Source organism: Triticum urartu, chromosome 3 (assembly GCF_003073215.2).
Source record: "Triticum urartu cultivar G1812 chromosome 3, Tu2.1, whole genome shotgun sequence".
In the NCBI taxonomy this organism is placed as follows: Eukaryota; Viridiplantae; Streptophyta; class Magnoliopsida; order Poales; family Poaceae; genus Triticum; species Triticum urartu.
Genome location: NC_053024.1, coordinates 52,733,549 through 52,743,895, shown reverse-complemented (window position 1 = coordinate 52,743,895; position 10,347 = coordinate 52,733,549). Strand labels below are relative to the sequence as shown.

Here is a 10,347-nt window from a genome sequence, read left to right as displayed (position 1 = left end):
CAAGTCAGATGCTTATGGCACTGACTCCAGATACAGCTCCAGGAGCACTTTGTACTGCCCGATGTACAACCCAGATATACATCCAGACATACAGGAGTAGGGGTATTATTTCTCCGGAGAGCCCCGAACCTGAGTAAACTAGCGTGTGCTACTCGCATACCCGTCCCTGGATATTCCGGCGGCAGTCTTGCCCTCACACGAAGCCACCTTGTGGCATATGTCGTCTTGCACCCCTCGTGAGAATACCACGACAAAGATCATTTTAGTGATAGTGATAAAGATAAATATAATACTGTTGAAAAATCATGAGTTACTAATAAGGAACAAAATCTAAGAAATTATCTTCCCAAGTATCTGAAACTGCTAAAATAATAAAGAAAGAAGGGATCTAGAAACAACCAATCAGAAATATGACTCTACGAGATAATACTGATCTGACTGATCGCAAGAAAACCTCCTCCATGAGGAGCTAGGTGCTCCTGAGCAATTGCATCAATAGAACAGAAACTATGTTTTTTTTCAAGTATATATCAAAGATCAATTAAAGTGCAACAACCGAAATTTTGAAACATGTACAATAAATTATCATCGATGCACGGATTTTTTCTTTCTTTCAAGTATATATCAAAGATTCATGTGTTCATCTTTCGAAAGAACATTAATTAAGGCACCACCCTATTTATCTCTAAATCTCTGAGCAGACAACAAAGAACCCATAAGTCACACAATAATGCAGAGACATATCTGGAATTGCTGGGAAAATGAAAGCAAGGAATAAATCTACGGACATAATAACTAGAATCGATGCAAATCAAGTACAAGATAACATCCACCTGCTGATTTTTTATTTTATTTTTTGCCTTCAGCAAGGAAATCACGGGATTGGACATAAAAATTAGGGATCCCTAAAAATTACCGGCAGCAAGAACGCTAATAAGTAGTAGTAATAACTAGGAGTTCCCATGTGTCAATCAACCATCCAAATCGAAAGAAAGGAAGAAAGGATCCATATGAGCATCTCAAGTTGAGGAGCTAACGAACCGAGGTTGGATCTGTTTTCTTCAGACGGAACAGAGGAAAGGGAGCCGCCGTCAACACGAACGGGAGAGAAGAACGGTACGAATCGGCGGCGGTCGTGGGTCGGTTCGGCCGGATGAGGAGAGCGCCGCCTCCGACCAGTCAGTGACGGATCGACCAACCAAACGCCTCACGCCCGCTGCAGCCCCGACTCTAAAACCCTAGTCTTCTTGGCGTCGCCTCTTTTGGAGCAGGTGCATTTGGCATACGGGCATAAGAGCTTGGGCCGTGGCAGGGCATCTCCAAAACGGACCTGGGCAACAGTATACGTCCGTCGACAGTGAATATGAAAGCTGAGCCGACCATCCAAATATACCCGCATGCCACATCTTTTCTTTCCCTAATATTAAAGGGGACCCAGGGAGGATCAAACACAGGACCTCCGGGTTTATGGCTAAAGTGCTAGCCACTCACCCTTATGACATTTGGTGTTGAAAAGCAGCGCTACGCTATAAATGCACATAGGACATTCCTGATTTTTTTTGGAAAACCAACCAAAAATAGGAGACCCGAGGGAGAATTGAACACGGAACCTTTAGTTTGCAGGCGAATGTGGTGACAAAATTAGCACTGCGCCATAAATATTCACTGAACATTTTTTAGTATACGGTGAATAGTTTTTCCAAATGTAATTTTTTAACTAGCAACAAAATTCCAAAATGTTTGAAAAAAGTGAATTTAAAAATACACAATGAAGTTTATTTTTAATTAGTATACAGTGCACATTTTTCAAATACACACTGAACATTTTTAAATATACAGTGATTTGTTTAAATGCACACTGAACAAATTTCCTATACATGATGAATTTTTATTATATATAGTGATGAGTTTTCAAATGTATGGTGAACTTTTTTTTCTATACGGTGAACTTTTTTATTACATGAATTTTTTTAAGAACATGAACAAATTTTGGAATTACGAACTTCTATTGAAAAAAAATATGAACATTTTCTAAAAATTTGAAGAAATTTTTAAATTCTGAATGAAAGGTCCGAAAAAGTCGGCCGTCTAAATGCTACCTTCAGCGAAGCAACAACGTTTTGACGCTCACAAGGGTCAAATAGAATCGGCGGCGTTTCGTACACCGAGTCATAATTTATGTACGTCATTCCTTCTGCGAACAAGTCTTGGTGAACACTCTTCTCTCATGGACCCAGGCCTACTGGAGTTCCATTTTTTTTTGGAAAATCATCAAAAAATACGTGCATTAGTGGGATTCAAACTAGCTACATGAGGTGCAAATCCCATCACATTAACCAACTATGCCAGCCGACACTCATAAAATAAAATGAGCCATATCGTATTTATACACTACAACAGATAACATTCTTTTCATCCCAATCCCAAACAATTCACACTCACACTTGCACTTGCAATACTGCATCTTGTTTGTTTTTTTCTTCAAGTAATCGTCGGCTCAATTCAGATTGCAACCTGAAAGTACTATGAGATCTAACTATAGCTTCACCAATCAACCATTACTAATGGATTCAAACATGTTGGGGCCACATATCCAAATTAAGACAAGAGTACACACAAGCTGATAGTGTGCATATTCATTTACTGAACCTTGTACAGTCTAAGTTCATATATATTTCAGCAATGCAGCCAGAAGAGAGAATTAGACAACTACTGATTTGGCTGAGTTGGTAGAGCCAATCAAGGCAAGAAAGCGCGGTTTCCACACAATTAGCAAACGATAGATCTTGTTGTGACAGTGGGCGCATGCAGCGAAGCGAACATGTCATGGGAGTGGGTGCATCCCCTAAAATCATCAATTGATATTAGTTGCTTGGAGTTGTAGGCGACTTGTGCCTTGGCGGCGACCGGCTGGCATGCTACCGAGTTAGCGCTCAATGTGGTAGGGGATAAGTGTCCAACATTGTCGTTAGCCGCACATTATCATGTCCAATGTTCTGAACTGGCCTCCTAAAGAACCCTACCACAGAGTGACCGATCATTTTTTACATTAGCAACCTAGACTGTAACCCAGTTACTTGATCTGGACAACCTTCGTACAGGGCCACGGATGTTTGCTCCATAACGAAGCACGAAGGTTGTGCATGAGAAATTGTATGGAGCATGTGCCCGAGAGACACGGAGGGCACCGCTCAATCCTACCTCAACAGATTAGTTTAAACATTCCCTTGCATTGGGGCAGTTTAATCCATTGGGCTGGTGCGATTCAATGACAGGTATGTCATGTGATGGTCAAGCTCATCGCCTTGGGATTGACCACGTCTAGATGCATTATGATCAAATGGACACCGGGGTACCCGTCAGTGAGGGCGGAAAATAGGAAAAGCCGTGATAGATGGATGCCGTGTCAAAATAGAGGACATGGACTTGCATGACGTGTGAGGTGGAGTCTTTGAGTCATGATTATTAGGCTAGATGTCTGTGATATTATTATTTTTCTCCCGTTGCAACGCACAGGCATTTTACTAGTATACTTTAAATGAGATTTGAACAAACCGAACTATTCTTCTGCAAAATGATTAAAATCATTATATTTTCAACATATTTCAATTAAACAAAAAAGGAAAAAAATAAGTAGTCTAAATGATCACTGGCCATGGCGACATTCATGTCCAACTTCATGTCTTTCCCATGTCCAGCAAATTCACCGAACATGAACCCTGAAAAGTGAAGCTATGGGAGAGGAAGAATAAGACGTGGGGCGTGGCCTTCCTGTGACCCAATCCTATATACCTAAGAGATTCACCCCCACTATCCTATTTATCTTAACATGCAAGCTATCCACATCAGCAGTCCACTCACATCAGCGCTCCGTTACCGAATTACAAGAGGGACCCACCACAGGTTGACATGGATTCTCTGCCTCCACGTCACCTCAACTTCTTCTATCAAGTTGTGTCACACACACGTCACCTCAACTTCTTTTACCACATTGTGTCACACACACATGCTGTGCGTTATCACGTTGTGCGGCACGCAGCAAATGTAGGTGGCATACGAAACGAGGGCCTGCCCATATTCCTTTCATCCATTATCTCGCCACTGATCATTAATAGGCCCGTTTACTAGGATAAAGCCAGTTCGTCTCACACAAATCATGAACGAATCATTGCGCCTTCCAACTGGGTGCTACTGCGACGGGGCGGCGGCGGACATGTAGCAGAGCACCGGTATCCATTAACTAGAGGAATAGGTGTCAGGAAGGCAGCGGTGAGGACGTAGCAGCAGCCAGCAGGCGAGGCGCCACACACCAACGACAACGATCATAGACTGAACGCTTCAGCTAGGGCTGAGGTATGTCAAAATATCAATTAATCTTTTTGCCTAATTTTTGGACAGATTGGTTTGGTGAATCGGTTTATCTAATCACATCATAGAGATAACGAGTACTTCTTTTTCGTAGTGAATAATTTGTGCATCATTAAATTTTGGACCGATTTATCTACGTTCAATACTGTCAAAATTCTGCAGCCGCCACTGGGTACTACTGCAAGGGTCGAACAAGCAGAACGAGAGTGCCAGATCGATAGAGAAGAACACCGCTACATGACCAGAAACTGGAGCCCTATGTTGCCATCATGGACATGGATCGGAAGGCTCTGAATTACGCCAGATGCATTCATCCCCTACAAACTATAATATTTCGGGGCAACCTTTTAATCATAATTTAATTTTATTAATATCTGTGTAAATGCAGATAACTCATCATGCTTATTTCTAGGAATGGAACTAAGCTTCATCAAATTCAAAAGCATGTATAATGATGTGCACTACACAAAACAAACAAAAAGAATGAGAACAACCTGAGTATACTGTCATGAATGGTAGCAGTATGTTGCACAAGGTTGATCCGGTGAGAAGCATGATTTACTCAATAGTGTACCTCGTGATTTATTAGTGATATCTTTTAACAGAAAATTAGATTATTAGTGAACTCGCATTTTTTCTTCTGAGCAAGCTATGTTTTTATGGAATGGATAGTTAATAGTTGTCATCGTTGTTTCAGGTTTTTTCCAAGGGCTGAGATGTCTCTACTTAAAGGTGTTTTTTTTTGCATCAGCTTGGTTTTTTTTTGCGGGTGATGTATTACCTTGGTGATATACTTTTTTTGCGGGGAACCTTCGTGATATACTATTAAGGTAATAAAGGAGAAGAAGTTTATCAAAGAAGGTAATAATTAGTAAAAAAAATCATGTGCACACAATTTAAGCTTTTCAACACTTTTATCTTATTCTAAACAATATTTTTTCCAAGAATGTTATTTAAAAAAACACATTTATCATATTCTAAACAATATTTTTTCCAAAGAATATTCTTTATCATCGCACATACTAAAATTCATGTGCACACAATTTTAGCTTTTCAACACTATTCTCTCTTATTCTAAACAATATTTTTTTCCAAGAATATTATTTATCATCGGCACATACTATCTCATGTTTCTAAACATCAAATTATTTGTTAGAAATTCCCGCAACAACGTGCGGGGTATCATCTAGTTCATGACAACGTCTCATGTCCTATTCTTCCTCGCCTAATCCATCATGCAGCACAACGTACGCACACCTTTTTCATTTCCTTTCCATCTTTCATGTTTAAATTTATTGTTGTCCTATTCCTAGAAATTAATGTACTTTGGTTAAAATATGTTACATTTACGTGATTTCAAAATATATTTGTGTACTGCAAAAAAGTGTTCACATACTTTAAAAACTAGTGGCTGGGGCGCCACCTCGTGGCGCCACCTATGCGATAATGTGCGCACTAATCAAGCTAACACACTTATTAACGTGTTGACAATCCAAACAAGCAACAGTGGTTAAAAATATAATACATAGAATAGAACTGCAGCAAAAGAGTGTTCATTCATAAAGCAAAGCAAGCGAAGTAGTTTCATCGATGCTAATAGATCTATATTAATAGAGGTGACAATCTTACAAGTGGATAGTTGGATGACTGATCACAGAAACACATCCAACTGTTCAAGTCAAGGTTTAGCAGTCTCCAAAAGGTGGGCGATCTCCAAAAGAGGTAGAGTTCCTCGGATCATCACAACACAAGCATACCAAGTCTTAGTGAGAAACTAAACACGATACATGGATCATATGTACATGCAGTAGCTGGGGTCGACAGTGATGCGTCAAGAGACGATGCACAGTTGCATCACTGGCTCACTAAGCTGCTCCTATTGCCATTTAATCAATCAACCGGTCTACCATCAATCAACCGGTCTACCATCGAGACAGACCTCACCACCGTGAAGTATTGGCATATCATATGTACATGCAGTAGCTGGGGTCGACAGTGGAGCGTCAAGAGACGATGCACGGTTGCATCACTGGCTCACTAAGCTGCTCCTATTGCCATTTAATCAATCAACCGGTCTACCATCGAGATAGACCTCACCACCGTGAAGTATTGGCATACTCAAGAGGAGGGCACCTCACAAGGAAGTCGAAACCTAGACATCAGCACAACCATGTTGGACCTTGTACTGCTTGTACAATGAAAAGAACATTATGATTTTCCTAAGCAAGAGTTTCCAAGAATAGGAAAATAAATTTTACATCAATTTCCTCTCAGATTCTGAAGACCTCCCTAAATCAGAAGAAGAAATCAAGTAGATGTACCTAACACACACAGATACATGAAGATAGGATTGATAGATTGTGAATCAGTAGCTAACGTCTAACCATCTTGGAACACTGTCCCCCATGGTGTCCAGCCACCACCCTTCAGCAATTCATCAAATGTCAGCCGCTTTTTAAATGGTACTGTGTAACTAAAATCGGCAATCCTGCAAACAAAATTGCAAAGACAAGAAAAATCTTGGAAAATTTAGAGCCTAATGACAGCAGTTTTTTTTCTTCAGAAAAAAGAATAACAACGACAGAGGCAAGGTCATACATGTGCGCATGAAGACTTGTCTTCGTAGCCTGATTTGGTCATGCGAGTATGACACTTGTGTGAGTTCCAAACTTCTTTCACTCCTCGACTCATCGTCATGAGTTGCAAACTTGTATTTAAACTGATGTACTTTATGAAATAGGTACATATATACTACATGAGAGGTTGGCAAAATCATGTTTTGTTCATTTCCTATTTGAAACAAAAAATTGTAGTGATCCTCTGCCCCGTGAAGTTTCCTCAAAATAAGGGGAGAGTATACATTAAAATAGCTGTCAACTAAGGAATACACATAATACAAATGAGGAAGATATCAAGAAACAGTAACATCGCAAAATCTGGTAGGTTTTGCATTCATTTGTTCAAACTCATTGCGTACTCCTGCTGTAAATTTTAGAAGCCAATTGCAAGACAACAAATTGTATATTAACTCCTCTAAACAATGTTTTTTCTACAGTTCGTTAGTTTTCTTCAGGAAACAATAGGGAACGATCTTGTTGGAAATATATTATGGTGAAATAAAACCATGTAAGCTATCTCCAGCTGGACCAAGCATCTGCTATGTCAGATGTCGTTAGACCATATAAACATGAAAGGTAAACTGAACCAACTAACCAATATTCTGCAGTAACTACTAAATTCATGATTTGCAATCTAGTAATATTACTCCAGATCGTAGTAAACTTACCTTCCTGATCAGTGTCACCTCCAGATCCACGACAATCACAGGTCCCATCCTCTTTATTCCCACGAGAATCACAGCTAGCCAGTCTTGTCAGAGTGACCTCCTTATAAGATCCAGCAGCACATCTCCCTCTGCATCTGCATATAAAACTCGAATCAATCAGCTGGAATTGGTGACTTAACAGATGATCTAGCTGAAGAAGATGATGAATTCATCCATGTTTGCTGGTGAAGTGACGAGTCCATGGATGGAATCATTGGTACCTTGGAGAAGGAGGCGTGCATGGCGAAGTCGTTGAAGCAGTCGACGACGCACTGCTGGATGTTGAGGGACAGTGTGTCCAGGGTGCTCACCATCGACAGCAGTAGCCCCGGCTTGGCGGCGCAGTAGATCTCCACCCGGGTGTCCTCCTCCTTGCACTCCACCTCAAACTTCAAGCACACTCAGTCGGTCACTGACCACCATTTTAAGCTACATCAGCAATGGCGCTCTGCTCCATTGGCGACTAATGTTTGTGAATGTGCATATGGAGCCCTGAGCAATGGCGTTCACAAATAAAACAACTGGAGAATGCTTTCCCTGAGATGTGCAATCTACTTCTGCAAGTTTTCAAATAGAAGCAGCAGCAATATAAGGGCTCAGCTGAATCAGCTTCTATAACGAACAAACAGATCTCGATTGAAACCGTCGAATTTACCGGCACCGAGCAGAGCAGAGCTCGGTCGCTTGTTAGAAACTAAGACGAAATCGTGCGCGCGCATGAGCGCAGCTCGAATCGTAGACCAGAGGAGAAGGAGGCCCCCGGTCAGATCAAAACCGAATGGACGGCCCTTGCCGTTCGGCGGCGCATCAGCTCGCGAAGAGAGAGAGAGAGACGCAGGGGTACCTTCTTGAAGGTCAACGGGGAGCGCGAGGTAGTAGATGCAGTCGGTGCTCCGGCGGCGGCGCAGCTCCTCCTCGTCGACCGACGCGTGCCGCGTTCTGCCTCCAGTCTTCGCGGCGAGTGGGTCTGAGAAGGAGAGGGGGAAAGGAGGTGGCGTGCGTGGGGAGGAGAAGTGGGTTGGAGCAGGGCGACCGTATCTCGTGATCTCTTCCTTCGACAAGGAAGAAAGAGGCAGGAAGTGGGTTGTGGGGCAGCGACGAAGCCAACCATGTGCCTATCTCAGCTCCTCGCGTAACCATCCAAAATCCGACGTGGCATAGCCGAGAGGGCGCCCTTTGCGCGACTGTTATTACGTTTCATTGTTGTTGAAACTTTTAAAAATGTTTCATGCATCTACAATATGAAAATTGATTTTTTTTCTCACATTTTAATAAATGTTCCTATATTTTTAAAAGTTCATGATTTAAAATACGTTTGTCCCATTAAGAAACAGTTTTCACATATATATAAAATGCTTCATGACATCTAAGAATGTTCATGAAAGGATAAAAATTTGTTCGCATAATTCTTTTCCTCAAAAAATCATAACATATAAAAAAATTATGTGCCATTTAAAAAATTGTGCACGCAATTAAAATATGTTCATATGTTTAAAAATGTTCATAAAAATAGAAAATTTGTTCACACAACTTTTAGTAAATGTTTTAACATATAGAAACAATTTGTACCATTTTTTCACAAAATTCAAAAAAGTTCGTGGATATAAATAAATATTCATGGAAATATATAATTGTGTTCACATTAAGAACATAATTTTTTTATTTTCATGCAGCGTTCCCCTTCAGTTCATTGTTTCTTTTACTCATCTTATGCTACTGTAGTCTCTGGAAAATATTTGCAATTGTTCTCCTAATTTTTAAAAATTGGTGAAATACGAAAACTTCACAGATAAATATTTGCAATTGTTCTCCTAGTTGCAATATTTTTTTAAAGGATGAGTTTTAAAAAATCAAGAGTTTAAAATAAAAAGGGAAATAATAAATAATAAATTAAAACTGAACAAGAAAAACCCGGCAAAACAGAAGTAAAACACAAAGAAAATTAGCCAAAAAAACCCATTGAGGCAAAGGACTAAATGGGTCGGCGCACTTAGAAACTAGCAAAGGGAGGAGGGTGTGCGCTGCATGCGGAAGTGTTCGGTCAAATGCCAGACCGCATTTTTTTGACGCTTTTGTTGTTTACTTTGAAGCAAACATGATGGATTCAGATGAGGAGTACTTTGACGTGGAGAGTTTATGGATTCGTCTTCGTCGGATGATAACGAAGATGATACTGAACTGGCGATACTGATGGCAATTCTGGATGAAATGGATCTTGCATAGGAGCATTTTTCTCAACTTCAAGGGCTCAACGCCGGGACATCGTGAGTTGAATCAACATCATGCACAGGAGCGTGTTGATCTCCACGAGGAATACTTTGCACATGATGTGCTATTCGGCCGCTATTTCCGAGGTTGGTATTATATGTAGCGACCATTGCTCTTGCACAACATGGAAGGTTTCAGGGCATATGATGATTACTTGAAGCTCAAGAAGGATGTAGTTGGTTGTATTGGTTCCATGGTCTCCAGAAGTGCATGAATGTTGTGAGGATGCTTGTGTTGCCACAACCGCAAACTAGTGGGATGAGTACCTCTGAATGTTTGGGAGCACATGCCTTGAACCTAAACTCAGATTTTCTAAGAAAGTGGTCAAGGTGTTTGGACCGGAGTACTTGAGAGAAATAAATGTCGAAGTCACGACAAGGCTCATG

At 40.8% G+C, this 10,347-nt stretch overlaps 1 long non-coding RNA gene across 4 annotated transcripts; it reads right to left on the bottom strand.

Annotated features, from left to right (window-relative positions):
• Nucleotides 1–6,131: 6,131 nt before the first annotated feature.
• On the bottom strand, nucleotides 6,132–8,791 carry LOC125542775. 4 transcript variants are annotated; one of them, XR_007298059.1, is made up of 5 exons: nucleotides 8,538–8,790; nucleotides 7,915–8,250; nucleotides 6,967–7,788; nucleotides 6,690–6,856; nucleotides 6,132–6,520 (listed from the first exon to the last, which is right to left on the bottom strand). It is a non-coding gene; the product is annotated as an uncharacterized LOC125542775 (long non-coding RNA). The 4 variants fall into 4 exon arrangements; XR_007298061.1 differs by lacking the exon at nucleotides 6,132–6,520 and having other exon boundaries at nucleotides 6,522–6,856; nucleotides 6,967–7,158; nucleotides 7,655–7,788; nucleotides 8,538–8,788; XR_007298060.1 differs by lacking the exon at nucleotides 6,132–6,520 and having other exon boundaries at nucleotides 6,522–6,887; nucleotides 8,538–8,791.
• Nucleotides 8,792–10,347: the final 1,556 nt, after the last annotated feature.